The sequence below is a fragment of the Camarhynchus parvulus genome, chromosome 1 (genome assembly GCF_901933205.1).
Source record: "Camarhynchus parvulus chromosome 1, STF_HiC, whole genome shotgun sequence".
NCBI classification, from domain to species: Eukaryota; Metazoa; Chordata; class Aves; order Passeriformes; family Thraupidae; genus Camarhynchus; species Camarhynchus parvulus.
The window spans coordinates 52,736,025-52,755,042 of NC_044571.1; positions in this window are offsets into that span (position 1 = coordinate 52,736,025).

A 19,018-nucleotide genomic window follows, 5' to 3' on the forward strand; every position below is an offset into this window, starting at 1 on the left:
AATATGGAAGGGTTTTCTAAGGTCAGGTTATCTGACTTTCTTACTGACTTGTTCCCCTTCAGTGCAAAGAATCTTCTAAACTTACCATAACCAAAGCTGGGTAGTTGGTTGCTGTAAGATACCTGATGTGGACACCACCTTGAATTGTTTCTGATTGCAAAATTAAACCAACAGCCCTCTGAATCTAACTGTCTTAAAAATACAGACTAATGTGTCTTGACTTTGGAAGCAGGACATTAGTTCCCTGACTGCTAGAACTTTCCTTCTGCTTCATGAAGCACTGTCTAATGTGGTTATGAAGTCTTGGGCCTAACAATTGAGATAAATTCTATCTGTAATTCATTATAAAAAGTTTGATGGTATAATCTTTCTGCAGCTAGTTCTCTAAACCCTCAATAGAGACTTCTGGGTGCAGGTTATGCTATGAGGTTGTTTGAAAGGGTGTGGGAAGCATGAACTATCTCATTTAATAACAAGATAATAATAACTTCATTAATCTCTAAAGATAGTGGAACAGATTAATAACAGTAATAGCTTCTTTGATATTAATGTCTGGAAAACAGGCTGGTTTTGAAAAGTAGTATGATGGCAAAAATAAGCAGCATTTATTCACCTTCAGAGATACTTGATATCACAAAATGCAAAATCTGAGAGTGGGAGGTATCATTCCCCACTAGAAAAAAACTTTGCATTTCTAATTTGGATGAATACAACAGAGGAAGAAAAATCTCATATTTTGCAGCAGTGATAGAGAATTATATTAATTCTTTATGTCTTATACTGTCAGAGTGTTTAAAATTTAATAATCAGAAATGTAGATGAGCAGTTGAAGGCTATTATTCCTGGTCATCAGTGCTGAACAGCCAATAAAATATATTCTGAAATTACCAAGAGATTATTTTCTGTCTTCTTATGAAAGAAATACTTGCTATTCCCCAGTCTGTACTGAAACCAGTTCCAATTATTAACTAATTTTAACCAGAATAACCTTAATCAGAATAATCTTGAGCAAGACTTTTTTTGCCAGGCTAAATGTCAAGACCAAAACCAAAGTACTGAATCCTTCTATTTTCAATTGGATGCACAGTGCGGGATGAACATATGCAAAATGCAGAAATCATGTTTGAAAGTGCAAATTTATTCCAGGCGAACTTTCTAAATGTTTAAAACATATTAAATTAAAATTGCATCATCTCTTTTATACATGTATAGCAGTACAGGTATCAGTAGTCTTACTACTGTCAAGATCTGGAATAATTCTTCAACTATACCCTTTTCTCTGTTGATGTGTACATTAAATAAGAATGAAGCATTCATAAAAATTCTTTGCAGGGTTCTTTTCAGTGTAACTCTAATGTGGACTGAGGATATGGAATGTTACCTTGACAGAATTAAAAACATATCCCCTGCCTGTTTGTACAAGTTGAACACCAATCACATCAACTAAAATAAGGTAGAGAGCTATAGTTTAAAACTCATCAAGAGCATGTTAAAATAAGGTGTATATAAATGAAAAGTAAATAAGTTTAGCACATTATTCTCCTGCTAATATGCAGCAAGTTATATGGCTGCTCACTTTCATTTTACTAGGAGCTGCAGTGTGCACTGAACCAAAAGAGAAGATGTTACCAGTATTTAATAAACAATACTGTGTGCAAAGTTTCTTCCTCTTCAAAAGTTCTTCAGGAGTGAAAGATACTGGTAATTTACTTTTACTGAAGCCGATCTCACTTGGGAATAAACGTGTGAGAATGATGGCTGAAGATAGGTAAGACCTCTGTGCCTTCCTTTTTTAAAACCAAAGAAAACATAAATGATGAAAATTTTCATGCTCTGCCTCTCTAATTTGTACAGTTGGATGCGTATAAGGCATTTTTTCATTACAGAGCACAGTGCTTATTTTGTGCTTTTTGTTCTCCTGCTGCCCCACACAAATGTCTAGTGGGTTTTATTGTTGTGATTATTGGAAAGGCTTCTATTTGTACCTTCATAAGGACAAATAAACAGAAAATAGCCATATCCCACTAAATGACATAAAACTCGACTGATTCCTAGCTCAGATATAAATGTTGAATGTTTCTGATACTCAGTAGACTATACATCTCCCAGTAAAAATTAGGCAATTACAAAAGATATGGCGCTTTCAATATTATTTTTGAGAATTTAAGTAGTTTATTTGGAGTATTTTTGCTTCTCAATGACAATACATTTATTTTCAATTTTCTCATATTTCTACTGCCACTTACACATTTTCTCAGGGACAACTATTCTCAGCTTCAACAGTACTCAGCTCCCATTTCACAACATGTCAAAAGGCTACTCAGGCAGAAAAAAAATCAACCCATATGTAGTCTCTGTAAACTGAAAATTAGCTTACTCATAGTCATGTCTTCTCATAGGAATTATCAATTCACTGGTTGCTGAAAAGGTTGCCAGCATTAACTGGAGTCCTCCATGACCACTGGAAAAAAAAAAAAAACATAATGCCAGCAGCCTCTACTTCATATGAGCTCAGTAAATTTTGTCTTTGTTCATTGTGCTCACTTGCACTGGCTGCATGATCACTTATCTTTTTAATCTAATTATGAATCCAGTAACTGAGTGCTTGAGTCCTGTATTCTGAAGCCACAAGACGGGAGTACTTTCACTTAGCTTTCAACATTTACAATGTGGCTTTCCACATATGAGGTAGTTATCCTAAGCTTCCTTTTTACAGCAGACAGTTAATCACTTGGTGATATGATTCATCTGACCTATGTTAGACATCAGTTTTAGGATAAATCTACAGCTGCTCAGATTAATCCTATCTAATGTGACTTTATCATAGAGCAGTAAGAGTATTAGAGGCTTAGAAATAAATGTAAATATTTCTTTTTTATTTTTTTTTTCAAGCCTCCTTTGATGAAATACAGAAAATTAGAACTTTTAATGTCTTTTCTGACAGAATATGTAATAACATAAAACTGCATAGATCAGACTCTTTGGGTTAATCAGCGTTCTCCATATGCTGTGGAATCCAGTGACAATTAAAGATTTTTAATTTCTGCTCAACTTATTCCTATTTATAGATATTAAAAATATTATTAAGAATTTATTTCCTGGATTACTTTAAACGACAGAGTCAATACAGTGGAGTATAAAATTCAGTTATATTTAACCTTCCTTCTAAGTGGTTTGACTTGATGATCTGACCTCTTAATCAAGGATTTTATAATTCTGATGAGTTGATGTCTATGTTTCTTAAATATTAATGTCGACAATTTATGAAACTGGAGAATTTTTTCCACCAATGTCTTAAAACGGTAATTCTGATGCTCCAGTGAATTAACTATATTAATATAGCAGCAATATTTTCTTGTGATTCTGCACTAAATATGAGATTCCTTTTTAGTAAAAAAAAATTATATCACATATCAACTCAATTTAAAGAAATGGAAGCAAAACATTAAATTGGTATTCAGCTAAACAGCAATGCAATTTGTGTAGGATTAGGTATCAATTGAAATCTGTTGTTATACAACACATGCATATTATTCAACCCTTGCTTTCTAACAGTAGTTGCCATAACTACTAAAATGTTTTCCTGTAAGTTTCCTGATTCAGCTGTATATGCAGCAGTCAGAAATACTGTTATATGTGAGAAATTATGAGCTGCTACAAATGGTGTAAAAAGCTACATGATCAATATTTTTTCAACATGTGGTAAAGGAGAGATGGGCATAGGTCAGCAAATACTATCACTTAAGACTCACACATATAAGGATTCTTAAATAGATGTCCTGCCTACTCTTGCCAATCCATGCTAAAATTCAGACCATTGAATCTACTGTTTATCCTTGGGACATTAATGTCTAAAGAAAATGGTTTTCCCCAACACTATTTGTCTAATGGTCTGTTTCTGTGTCAGTGTGTTTGCAGCTGATGAAAACTTTAGGAGGTGACAAATTCAGCCCCTTTCATTATGCAATAATCTTTGAAAATAATGAACACAAGATCTCACCAATAAGTCCTAAAATAAAAAGGAGTCTACAGAGATCACTATTACTCACTTGTCTCCAGATGGGATGTGGAGAGACAGCTGACCTACTGTCAAACTCCAAAACTCCAAAATAAATATCAAGAATGTGATTCTCTGGAAATCCATATCCAATATAGAGTAAGATGACTGGGAGAAGTGGACCTTAAGGTGTATTTTTCTCCAACATTTCTGTTGGGCTAATTTTTAGTGCTTGTTACCCAGAATGTTAGATTTTGTGGGCCCCCTGTTGAATATTCAGCTATTATACCTGTATAAGGATGCCAGGCATTCTGCTCAGTCCTCCAAATCTTATGAGATGTGTATAAATGATATAACACAGGTGCTGACCTTTTTTTCTATCTGTAAGTAGAAATGGTCTTGCTTAACTCTTCAAGATTCTTCCAGCTTTTCTTCAGCTTTCTGTGGAAAGTATAAGGCAAGATTCTGCAGGGGAAGAAAAACTTGCCACATATTACTGATAAATGCATATATAAGAGAGTGGTGTTTGTGCAGGAAGTCTTAACAGCAGAATTTTTTAGCTTACATATATGAATTTGTAAATAAAAATTTATAAACGGGACAACTTCAAAATAGAGCCTCAAAATAATTTGTCACATGGGGTAAAAATACCAGAGGGGAAAAAAAGGCCACATAAAGATGGAAAAGAAAATTAAAAATTTTGAGATGCATTCATCAGGATTATCTACTCCATCTTTTCTTCATTGGTACTACCCAGCATGTTCTTCTGAATCAAAGATCCACACAACTTATCAATTGTTATTATTTTAATAAAGTATAAACTGTATAACTTCCCAAGGTCTGTAAGGTTTGTGTAGATATTACACATTCAGTATTTTGGCAGTATGACTTCTGTGATGGCTGATTGTCCAGAAGAGTCAAAGGTGTTAGCATGAAAGCAGTTTACCCTGAATGTATTTTAGCTGGGGTACACAATTTTCTTTATGCAAGGAATAGAACCCCAGCCAAAAAACTGGAGAGGTCACAAGAAACTTAGATAAATCTAACTTTCAGTTCTCATTCTATGGCAAAGAAGAGAATGCAACTTTACAAAAGTAATCTCTCACTGCTCCTTCCCTCACTGCAGCCTGTGGCTGCAAAATTCTGGGATAAAAGGGTTAAAAGATTTCATTTTTTTCTTAAAATGTCAGCATGTTTTATATTTCTTCCTTGCAAAGAAGAGAGAAGTTGTTCTGTAGACTGAGTAAAATTTTATTTCAACATTCAGCAAAGTAAATGATTACTTTGGATAACATTTTATAGTGATAAGATGTCAGCTAATAGACTTGATTAGAACTGAGTCAGCAAATAGTTTTCCTTTCTCCTTTACAGACTTGAGTACATAGAAATGGCTATAAAATGCTGAGAATGGACAGCAAAAATGTGCTATTTTTGCCAATGTGTATAATTCCAAGTCAGGAAGAGGTCCATCTTGCCTTATGGGGCGAGTTGTTATAATTGCTTATAATGAGATAAAAGATTGTTTCAAAAATAAGTTCTGTCTTATAAATAGCAAAAAATGTCTAAATTTGTGTGGTTACTCTCAAACTAACTCTGCCTTTTTTCCCCTCAAAAGAAAAGGGTAAAATATTTGTGCATCTGTTTGTATTTGAGGTGATTGTGTTTGAGATAATTAAAAGTCTAATAATTTTCTTGCTAACGATCCAGTTATTTGAACTTTAGATTTAACACCAACCTCTTTTATGTCTTACTTTTTTATCTATAAACACATTAGAAACCTTTACAAGTGAAATAAAAATTTGAGTGCTTAGGAAGCATACCCACTTTAGGTAAAAGGATCTTTCTTTATATATCATTATTGTCTAAGATCCTGATCTAGACTGGACCTTCTCAGTACTTGCCATAATGTATTTTGTTCCACTGTATTTATTTTCAAAGATATGTTCACTTCAGTTCCTAATGCATTGTTTCATATCTTCTACTGTTTTCATGTATTTCAATATCATATACCACTTGTAATGTCTTTTCTTTCTCCCCACACAATTACCTTAGCAGTGAAGCAAGAACGGAAAAGAAAAGGTGTCTTCTGATCACAGATGTTTTTCTCTCTACTGGACTGAAAAAAGTAGTATTAAAATTTATTGTGAATAAGGGAAATATTCCATTACACATTATGCCATATCCAGAACAAATAAGATGAATTTAAATTAGCTGGAACAAGAACTTTGTATGTTGTTTGGTTGTTTCACAGCAGGAAACAAAAATTTTGCATGTGGAACACGGAGAGGAAAGGGAGGAAAGTAGTGACGAGTTAAGCTGTATTTTAGCTGCAGGATCTCTATATCATACTTTGAATACAGATACCTTTTTAGAAGAATTACAGGATCTCCACACACTTATAAAAACTTATGAAACCTCTTAATTTTAAGTATAGAATTTAGGATCAAATTATCATCCATGAATGATTGTTTTGGTTTCATCATTTACATGCAATGGACATTTGACATCACTTCAACTTATTGTTAAAATGGAATTCTGACATACAACTGCATATTTTAAAATTATTTTGCTGTTTCTTTCTTTTCATAAAATCAATGTTTAAAATTAAAAGTGGCAAATCTCATCTCTCACGGTAGACACTGATTTAGAGGAAAAAAGTTATTTTGTCCATTTTTAGTAATTTCAGCAGATGATGAAAACATTTTAACAAAGAAATCAGTTTTATGATATCCAAATACAAACACTAAAGTCCTGGCCTCCTTTTATGACATCCAAATACAGAGGCTAAAACCTTGGCCTTCTTATCATAGGTAAGTTTTCACTTAGCTATGTATTATTTTCCACATGTTCACAAAGACTTTGCAAGTGCAAAAGAAAACTTCCAAACGGAATGTAGGAAAGAATTAATAATTGGTCTGTCTGACTCAAAACATAAACAGGTATAAGATAGAAATACAATACTGCTAGTAAAACTTTTTTTGTCCAAACACTCTTAAGCTGTAAGTATTGTCAAATCTGCTAGAAAGGCCACATGTGTAGTGCTTATTGTGCTCTTAAGGCATGCTCTTATAAACAAACAGCTCAATTAACACAAACTCTTATTTGTTATTCTAATTCCTGCTCAATAGCTATTGGTGGTTTTAACTGTCAGTTCAAAAAGTACTTCCCTGCTGTCACATAAAGAAGGGATCTCTTCAAACATAAAAGTGGATGTCTGCAAATATTGCTGCTGTATTGTAAAGAGTTTCTTATTTGATTTTTCATAGTTCTAAAAGGAGTTTGTTGCCACGTTAGCTATTTTGGCCATTTTGGCAGAACGCAAATGATTGCACGATCTATGCCAACAGAAAACAAACAAACAAACAAAAAAGGTGTGAAAGTTAAGTCAGCAAGAATACAAAATACTTTTTTTTCCTTTTTTTTTTTTTTTTAGTGTCCTGGCTTAGGCAAATTTGGTACAGAATCTCCAAAGGGGCCCCTCCAGAAAGCAAACCCACATGGCCCCTCCCTGCAACCAGTTCGTGAAGAATTCCTCAGAGAGAAGTGGAAAGAATCTGTTTATTTAACAGGCACAGCACCCCCCAGCACACAAAATGAACAATACCAGATGACACCACTCTGAAAAAGATGACAAATTCAGAAAGTCTCTCTCGGGAGTGGTTGCTCTGTTATCAGTCCCTCTGGTACTGGGGCAGCTGCTGCAGGCCATAAGGTGGAAACTCTTGGTGTTTCCAGGTCGAAGTCGAGAGCAGGTTCAAGTTCTTTCCAAAAAGGAAAGGAGAAACAGTCCAAGAAGAAATTTGGACTGTTTAGCTAAACTAGCTAATGAGTGGAAGCAAGAGCAAGCAGAAGCAAAGCAGAAGCAAGAGTGAGAGTGAGCAAAGAGAAAAGCAAAAGCAAAAAAGCAAAAGAAGCACTAAGTACTGCCTGTCTCAGCATCCTGCCAGGCTGATAAGAAACCCAAACAAAACTCTCACTCTTCAAAGCCAGTCTTAAAGGCACAGAACATAATATCCAGCATAAACAGAACACATGAATGGGGATACAAGCATCATAATGTCACCCTAGGACATTTAGCTACAGCTATTCTATTAAGCAGGCTTGGGAATGTTTCTGGGCAGAGACTAATTGGCAGAGAACAGCCCATATCTAAGGTAGTATACTTTGCTTCCGCACCATGATGTCTGTATGCAAAGACCTATTGATCCCTACCTTTTAAATATCAGAGTGTTCCTGAGAATTTTTCAGGGGGGTGATAGAGTGATAGTTGGCATCAGATAAATGTTTCTTAGGAAAAGGTCAAAACATACAATTTATATGCCTCAAAAAATAATTTCTTCAAGCAATATTAATTGCGTTTATCAATGAACATGTAGGACTTTTGTTTCATGGAGCCAACTGGTGTAGGTATGCTGACAGAAAATTGTAACGTAAACTATGTTACATCTAATAGCAAAGACAGTACACAGAAAACCTACTTTGCAAAAACAAAGCTAAAACACTTGCACTGGAGAGATCATAAGTGGTAATGTTCCTTTTCTACAGGTTTTTTTTAGAAATGTTTATTTCTCTCATCTACTATCAGAAGTTTTCAGACTAGCAGCATAGGGGGAAGCAGTGTGTGGCAGTACCAGTGATTACAAGGAAAGTGAAACAAGGCCAGGAACTAGCAGACAGTGTGAGATATTTCCTGCCAAGCAGAGAATTTTGCAAAGCAAATGTACGTCTGGCTTCCTACTTATCCAGCATCAGAGGATACCAATGACCAGGACTGATGCAAATTTCATGTATAAGCCTGAAATATGAAGTTAACATGGCAGTCAGTGCCGATAAAACTGATAAAACAAAAGGGATGCAAAGGTTGGTGCTGGTTCACAGGAAAAATCCTACGGTGGCGACTGTGCACTGAGTTTCCAACAGATGACTGAGAAAGAAGATACATCTAATCTGTATCCTGTGAAATCACCAGCTTTCCCAGTCCCTCAGCTATCCACTAATTTTCAGAGAAAAGTGAATATCACATCAAATCTTGAAGTTATGTTCTCAGGTATGTAAGGAAGATTACAGAGTTTCAGCTAAAATAATTGATAAAGGATATGCATTCATAAACAAAAGCACTTTTCCAATTCATGTTCTCTGTGAAATGAAAGAGGTTAAAAATGCATTCTTCTATTGGGTTTTCAAAAAAACTGATAAAATATCAAGCTTCTTGTCTTTACCAAACACAAGCTTTTTTCTAATTTATCTTAATTCAAAAAAACATTACTATCTAATGCACATCTTCTGTGCTTCTCAGGTATATGACAAACCCTTATATAAGTAGTCTTTGATTTTAAAGAACTTCCATAAAATCCTAGCAATATAAATATTTCCTTATGCTTTATTAAATTTCTTATATGTTGAAACCTGACAAGGCAAAATATTGTGGCTACTTAGTGCTCTAAATATCCAAATATTTCCTATAGCAATCGCCTTATGACAGTTAGGTATGTGACTGAGGAGAGGAAATGAACTTGTGTGATTGCAGCTCACAGCTGATGTACACCATTAAAGGTTACTGAATTTTGTAAAAAAAAATTAAAAATACTATGTGCAAAGAAGATCAGTGTTAGCCCTGCATCAGGACTAGGATAGTGCTGAGATATTTTCTTTCTTTTCTGATATATAGACCTTGGTCCAGAAAAATATTTTCACTAAAATGTCTTAATTTGTCTCTCCGAGGGTGGATAAAATAGAGAATTAAACTTAGGAAATAGTGTTCTGCTAATGTTGTTCTCCTGTAAACAGAAAGTTACCACTTGAAACCATTCACACTTGTTCTGATTTGATCTTAAAAACAGGGTTACTTTTTTCCCAGTGCTTACTGCTTCAAATGTACATTATTATTGAGAGAGGAAAAAAAAAATAAAAGGATTACTATTCTGCTTATTCAGGTAGCAAATAGGGTCATTTTGGACTAGGGCCAGTGATTTCTGTCAATTATCCCTGCTGTTAATGCTAGTATTAGAGTGGCAATTATCACATAACAGCTATTAAAATTATTCCATGAAAACAATTTCTTCCAGCTTGATTACAGCTAGATTCTCCTGATAGACTTTTTTAAATGGTAAGCAATGAAAAGAGTTTTGAATCAAACAAACAATTACCAAAAACCCAAACCCCAAAATATAATCTTCATTCAATGAAGGAATACTTCAGGGATCTGTCCTTGAATTGACTAAAACACAAAACTAAAGCTATACCTTATGTATGATTATGTACCTTTGGTCATTGTTGTTTTATTCTATATTTTGGTCAGAGTACAATAATTGTCTAGGGCAGACGAAGGTGAAGACTTGATATGATATGAATCTCTTAGAGTCTGAGTCTTCATTATTTACACTGAGGAATAAATTAAATTTAATAATACTGTAGATTTTAGAAGGTTGCTCATTACTCAAAATAAGATTTTTTTTACAGGTATGTAGAACACAGGGCAGAAAACAAGAGTCAACAGTAATCAATTGTACTTCCAAACTGAACATATTATTACCTTACTAATCTATCAGGCTACATGAGCAAACAAGCCCTGGTAGAAAACCTGTACAATAGCAAGGCTTTTAAACAGAGACATAATCTCTTCACAACCATTAGGACAGAAGCACCATTGCTGTGTGAAGTTTAGTGACAAATGAGGTCTTCTGTGTTCACGTGTTGTTAATGCCACAATGAAGACCCAGCCTAAGGAAACATTTTAAGCTATGGCTGAAGTTAAAAAGTAGAGGAGTTGGAGTCAATGGGTCTACATGTATAAGGAAATGTTTCTGAGCCTATTCTTTCTTCAGATCATCACATCTGTAGTTAAATCCAGGGTATAAAAGGACTCAGAATCAGTGACTTCTCAGAGCCTTGTTCAGTACCTTGAGCAATTTTCAGTGGCTTTGGTGGTGCTGTTTGTACAAATATAGAGGGCAATTTTCCTTTATGCAAAATGATTCACAGTATATTTTTACACATCTGATTTGTGGTGACATGAGCTCTCTATTGAAAATATCACAGTCTAGCTCAGATGTAGATCAATATAAATATATGAATATTTGGAAACTGTTCCATCCCTTTGTGATTATTGACTTCTGTAAGGATGCCAAAGTCCAGAGAGTATGGCTTAGAATGAAAAAATCATACAAATCATACAAAAATTAAATGTATAATAACAAAAAAGCAAACTCCTTCTCCCTTATTCCAGGTCTAAATAAGATATATAAAACCACAATATTAAAATAAGTTGTTCCACAAGCCCAAAATAAGCACTTGCCTAACATATACTGGTTATCAAATAGCTGATAGATGAAAAAGAAAAAAGTAGAAAGCACAACTAAGGATTATAAAGCTCAATTTTATCTACTCACAAAGACTAGTGCATTAACTTCTGGTTAGCATATTTCAGAAAGATGTGGGACAATGCATGGGTTTCAAGGTTGATGAAGAAAAGCGATTGGAAAGACAAAATTTTCTTTATGATAAACAAAACCAAAAAGGCTGATATTTAAAGTATTTTAAAGGACAGATGAATAACAAAGGATGTGACAATGCACACAAAATAGCTAAATGAAGACAATTCTGGTATTCCAGTCTATCTTTTTTTACATTCTACAAGGAGAAAACAAAACATAATAGCTTGCTAATAGGAAACTCCTTCTTATCAGGAAAAAAGGCAGCTCCTTTCTTTACAACCTTCAGCTCAGCAAAACACAGACACTGCAAGCCAAAACAAATGCAGTTAAGGTATATACACATGCAACTGTCCTACTTACCTAGAAACAGCCCCTGGGAAATATCTACCTATATTCCAATTGTGCAAGAGCATTGCAGGAGATTTGGTAAATATGTAAGTTGTTGAGGAGTGTTAATATGGCCCTAGAGCTCTGGTTCACTCTGCATATCTTAAGGCAAGTATTTGAGGGAGTCAGGACTCAGTACGTGTCCTAATCTTCTGTGCAACTAGTGATGAGACATAGGTAAATAAAATGTGCCGCTAGTAACTTCCACTAAAGCCACTGTTAGGTGTCTAAGGGAGAAAGTATATGAGCACAAGTTAAGTAAGTGTTTGAAAATGCAGTGTTTGTGAAGGTGCACAGGCCCTTCGGCACAACTTTAATTAAATGATTAAGAAATAATTGTACCTGTATTTTTATTGTTAATGTTGTGAAAAAAAAGTGTTTGCATGTATGCTTGTTTAAAGTCATGTAAATAGTTTTCTCATTTGAAGTTACCAATAATACATGTGCTTAAGAAAAGGCTAACACTCAAAAGTGACCTATGATTCTTACGCCAAATTCCGCTGTCTTGCACACTATGTTAGGGTATTACAACAATTGTATTTTGAATTGTCTCTGAATTACTGGTGGACTAAAGAAGTAAAGCTGAAAATAATGCTGTATGTCTTCCAATATTAACAGTTATTCTCTGGGGGTTGTAATAATTTTAAGTACGCTTGTAAAGACTAGGAGCTTTTCTTCTTTTTTTGGTTGTTTGAGTTTTTTTAGTTCATTTGTGGGGTTTTTTGGGGTTTTTTGGTTATTTGTTTTTTGTTGTTGCGGTTTTTTGTTTGGTTGGTTGGTTTTGTTTGTTTTTGTTTTGGCTAGTTGGTTTTTTGGGTTTTTTACTGCTAAGACATAGCCTGGAAATACTTCTGTTCTTTCTTTCTCAGTTAACCATTGCTTTTCATAGGTATTTGCTATTTTGCTTTATCATCTCTTCATAACCTGATATGCTTAGCAGGTCAAACATTTTTTGAGTTTACACTAACCAAAGTCTCACACTTAATCTTGATTTCAGTTAGCCAGGGCCCTTGAACTTGCCTTGCCTTGCCATGATCCATTCAGTCTCACTTTCATTCTTACCAGCTATTTAATCTGCTCAGCATTAATTGCCACAGTAATATACCTCTTCCTTTTCCTCATGTATCACCTCTCACTGTTCTCCTTATAGCAAGCCCTCAGATATATAATTTAATTTTATTTAAAAAAACTCTGAGGTCCTTAATTGTCTGCTCTCTTTTACTGAGCAAAAAGCTACTTTGAATAAATCCTGATTATAACAATATTTTGATTTAGATATTTCATTTTAAAAATTTATAGTGTTTTATATTAACACAAGATTTGGACTTGTAAGTTTGCCTCATTTGCCCAGTTGCATGAAAATAAGAAACATCCTTTCTTCTGTCCAATCTTTTTTGATAGATAAGCGCCTACCAGTTTAACAAACTGAATATTTCACATGGCAACTTCCAATATGGCATTTCACAAAATGAAGTGAGTTCCATACTTAAAGACCATCAGAATACTTACAAAGGAAATTAATAAAACTGTCAATAATTTTGACATCTACTATTGTGAAGCAGAGATAGGTGGAGGGGATTGTATGCTTGAAGAGACGCCTTTGTTGTGTTTTCAGATAGCATTATATGCCCTATGTGGAATTAATACTGAGAGAACTCCTGAAAGTTCCTATTTTGAAAGGTAGCAAAGGAACTGTGTTGGTTGGCATGAAGAACATCTCCTCAACAGTGGTGGAGAAAGTCTGAATCCTCTTTGGAGCTGCTACCAACACAATAATTAGAACAAAAAAGAAAAACCTGGTGTTAGGGTTCCTAACAGCATAACCTCCAGTTGACCAAAAAATATAGGACATAAAGAGCACAAAAAAAAGATGGTTGTATATATATTATTAGCAGACAAGCACATAGGGTAAGAATATGATGTTTACTATTATACTATTTTTTGAGTCTGGAAATTTAATAAACATTTTCCTCTATTACTGATTGGGGCTTTTTAATATCTTTTCTCAATCAGATCTTTTACAGATCTGCTCACAGATTGTATTCTGTGAGCAATACAAAGAGAAAAGAGAAGGAGAAGGGAGAAGAGAAGGTACCATCATATTCTCTTGGGGCTTTATTCTATGCTTCATAGAATCATAGAATCATTAAGGTTGAAAATGATTCTATGAAGACCTAGAAGATCATCATATCCAACCATCAACATTGCACCACCATCATGTTCATCACTAAATCATGTTCTCAAGTGCCATATCCATGTTTTTGGAATGCTTCCAGGGATGGTGCCTCTAGCACTTCCCTGAACATTCTGTTCCAAGGCTTTACAACCTTGTCCTTGAAGATATTTTTCCTAAAATCTAGAGTAAACATCTTCTGGTGCAGCTTGAGGAGTTTTCCTCTCATCATGCCACTTGGCACTCCTTTCAGGAGTTGTAGAGAGTAATAAGGTCTCCCCTTGGCCTTCTTTTCTCCAGGCTACTAGCGATAGTAATTTTCTTTTTCTTAGAGGTAAATGTGAATGATAAGTTGAAATATTTCTGCTTCAGATTGATGCCAAAGACAGAAGGAGTAATGATACATCAATGATACAGCCAAAAGTCTCTAGCAAATTCTGCCTTTGCATGCAAATGGCAATTGAAAACGTTGCTGAGGCACTGGACAGTCCTTTGCCTAGTCTTTTAACAGCTCGTTTATCACAGTCATACAGAGACATAATCTGAAGTTCTCAAAAGCCAAAGGCTAAATTTTGTTTCAGGGAGTTTTGAAGCTTGTTCATTAACACTCAGAACATGAAGTCAAGGAGAAGTGGGATGATTATTGGACATTGCCTGAATATCATAGTATGGCTGATGTGGCTGAAGAAAACAAGATGCAAAAGTAACACATAGGCTGAGCTAGCCAAAAGTGAAAGGTCGCACATGTGAGCAAATATGAGAGATGCCAAAGATTTCATTCTCTACTTTCTATCAGCAAGTTATGTCGGTCTTCCTTCTGGGAAGTAGGACTTCAGTGTGTGTAGTGGCTTGATTTATTAATGTGTATGCTGAGGTTATGGAAGATATTTATATATAACAACACTGTATTTATCTAAATAGGTGTTAGCTTATCACATCCAGCAGCGTCTGTAGAATTTTATCAATATACCTTTCTGTGATATACTTTTAATTTGAATGTGTGTGGTCCTGTGGGAGAAGCCACTCTGTCATGATCAGAATCAAAACGCACAATAGTCTCTTTGCAGCTTCACTAGTTAAGTCAATTGTAAATTGCATTTGGGCTAAGTTCAATGTTCATAAAATGAATAATTGTTGTAGGATCACAGCCTCAAGTAATACACTGTGCTAGTATTAGTCAGAATTAGGTATACTGTGAGAAACAATAGGCAAGTGCTCCCACAGTCCTCTATCAATTCATCTCTGTCTTGACCTGCAAACCCCCTGACATTCCATTCCTGGCCTTCCCTTAAGTAAAGACTGACAACTGTGACAAATTGTGACAGATTGTGTTTTTGATACATAATATGGACATTTTTTTCCCAAGAGACTGTATAATTATTAGTGTAAAGTAGAAATAAGACAAATTAATCAGAAACTAATGCTTAAAAAAAAGCTGAGATTTTAACAGGCACCTGAGGGAAAGCAACACTTCAATAATATAAGCTGTTTTAAAGGCTGATATCCTCATCTCAGTATACCTGCAGAGATCAGAAGTTTAGGTAATGTTACATAATATTTATTTGGAATCAAATGCAGTTTTGATGTCTTACAAATGCTATGTTAATGATATTTTCTTTTTGGCTATAATTGAAGGAGAAAAACCCCTTGCAATAGAGAAAGAATAGTAAAGTAAAAAGCGGACCTTTATTGGAAGCCTCCAGTTGTTCTGGTGTTGATGGATGCACATAGCACCAGATTTCTACAATTTTAGAGGCTTAATTAATTAAGATATATAACAGGTACATCCAACAGGAGATTCAGTTGCCCCAGTAACCCACCTCTGGGTCAGCCCCTTGGAGTTGGTTCAAGGGGTTCTCTGCCCCACTTCTTATTATATATTATTGTAAGTCCCCTACCTGGAATAAGACTAAACAATATTTCAGGAATGCGTTTAGAAGGTCAGCTTATTGTTCTAAAATTTAGGGTAAAAGGACTAGGAAAAGTACTGGAGCTATGGCCAGATATTATCAATCTACAAATCTACAAATGTATGAAAAAATACATAAAAAGCTTAGGCATCATTCTCAGTATTTTAGCTGTTCACCTTGGTGCCCGAGTTTCTGTGTACTTCTGCTGTGTTTGCGCTTACATTTTTCACTGTCTGTTTTTTGGTGTTCATTAATAGATATTATGTTCATCTTTTTTTGCGTCATTTGTTTGATCCTTTTATTTCTTTTTCTTTCAATAACTTTAAGCTTCTTTCTATTTCTTATTCTCATAGGTAAACCTCTTTGTTTTTACATTTCTTCTTTACATCAGTCTTCATGACTGATGTGCCATCAGTCCATGTCTTTCTCTCATCTCTTCCCAACATCTCTCCTTTTCCTCTTCACTTTTCTTAATTATCACTATTACTACAAAGGCCTTCACAATGTGATGGTCTTCTTCATTCTAGATTGCACTTCTTTATTTTTTCAGTATGGAAACTACACAGAAATATCTTGGTGTTAAAGGAGAAAAAGGTTATGGTTTGTTGAAATATTTTCTGACCTATTTCAACTTAATCAGGTCAGGAAGAAATATTCTTTCTGTAAGTAGTATTCATCTGATGGGTTAGAAAGGGGATGAACTGCCATAATCCTATTAAGTAATTTATATTTCAGGGGAAGTGATACTTGAACATTAATGTGATAATGAAATAAAATCTGATAGCTGAGTTATACCTGAGGATTGCTTATTAAAAAGTTCTATGCATCTAATGACTAATTATTGGTGAAGCAGACATACTTCCCCCAGACTTTCAGCAGAGTCTTCTGACTATAAAGGAGAAAATGTGTGTATGCCACCTCCACAATGTGCACCACAGCATAGCTGAAGGTTCTGATCCCTTGCAGTAGGTGTCTGAGGAATCTTCAGTTACAATAACTCATCTGGAAGGCTATCTGGGTCTAGAAACTGGAAATCACTTCAGATTCCCATCATATGTAGTTCACTTCTTCTGACATTTACATCTTCACCACCTCCGATGTGTTATTCGGACAGGACACTGGAAAAACGGAATATGGTCTGTATCTGGCATGCAATTTGTAAAGAATAGGTAGAAGGTCTCTGTAACAGTTTTGGAATAAGCAAATAAATGAGGCAAACAAATTTGGGGAAATGGGGAAAGAAATAATTATTTGCCCTTATGTGCATTTTACTTTATGCATCACAGCATGTATTAACCAAAGGAACAATACTTCAGACTGTCTTAGTATTTAGGAATCAAAACTAGAATATCTATGTAGATGCCTTCATGCAAAACCAATCCTGACAGTGAGGTGAGGTTTAGAATGATTCAAATTTAAACCGTGTGGATGAAATTCAAGCAGAAAAGGTGAGCAGAATGTATACTTGTGGAAATGCTGGAATGGCTTAGCAGATTTGAATACATATTTAAATAATAAGCCCACTCCAGTGTGTAGGCAGAAATTTTGAAATGGCTCTTTTAACTGAGACAAAAGTTGAAAATATGTGAAATCAGGAAACTCTACGAATTTTGGTGAGGGGAGAAAATGGAAGGGAATAAAAAGGCCAGTGTTAGTCATTCTGGTTCCTGGATAAACTCTCTGAGACCATTTCAGTCTGATTTGACCCCTTGCTACAGGCAATGATACTGCCTTTACTTAGGGATGCCTACAGCTAAATGTAAGAAGCAGAAGAAATGGAAGGACAAGGAAGAACAACACTATGCACAAACAGGGCATAGGTAGAGCAGAAAACCAACACAAACAAGTGTGCTTATGCTTAGCCTCGGATACAAAGCACATTTTGATGGTACATACTCAAGAGCTTAAAGTTTCATAGGAATGCAGTTGCCTAAAAGCAGCCTTTATCTCTTCTGTAATATTGTTCAAGATGTTTTTCTAGGATTTAAGATACAAGGAAATAATACCTAGGAAAAACTACTGCCCTTATACAACTTACCAATATAACAAAAATTCTCAGTGCAATACTTGCATTGAAAGTGCTGACATGTGTGTTGATTCATGAAGTTAATTGCTGCTTATCTAGGCTAGTAAATGCAAACCTAGATACTACTAAATTAGTCTTCTCAAGAAGGGAGCAAGCCAGACACATTCCAAGGAACTGATATTGAATTATTTCATTTCAGCTGGGGCAGAGCTGATTCCTCAAATGCAGTAGCTATGTACATTTTCATCTTTACACAGTTGCTTTCAGAATTTCTAAAGGAGATTCTCTGTATACTTGCAAAGGCCATTCCATGGAAGAATCAGTGTCTCCTAATTCCAAGTCTTTGTGTAGTCCTCAGAAATTTATCATAAATGTATAAAATACACATTCAACTTTTTATTAAGGTCTTGCTATGCAGGAAAGTCACTGTGCTTGCATGACAAGAAAAAAATTACAAAAATTCACTGAAGTGTGTGATATAAAAAACATCATCTGTACATTTCTCTGTCCAATAAACTTCTTTTTTTCTCCCTTATGACTTTCTCTTACTTGATGATACTATATTTCTGAAGAAAAGGCATTTTGTAGAAATTATTCTGTTATAGGCAGCACAATGGATTATATTAGCTTTTTAAAACAAATCTGGTGGAAACACAGCATGCTTTATTTTTTGTTTCCCTTCACCCTTCTCCTAGATATACTTTGATGTTGATGTCTAAACAGAGCAGAAGTACAGATAAAGAAAAAATACATTTCCAGCCAAAAAAATCTGCATCTGCAATGAGAACCTTTAATTGAACTGAAAATGAAACAATTTCATGCAAACCCTCCTTTCTTTTGAGGGTTAAATCAAGTCACCACAAGATGGCTCCCCAGCTTCTCCAAAGATTTTTTTTTTTTAATCATGCTGCTCTCCAGTGAAGGCATTGATTATCTTATAGAAGTCTGGAGTACAGCTGAACAGACTGTGGATTAGAGCCTTGTCTAATAAAATAATAGCTATTTTTACATTAAAGCCCTAGAGATCTCTTTGAAAGGTAATTCTCTTACTTTAATTTCTGTACCCCATAAAAGGCTGTTATCTAGTTTGTG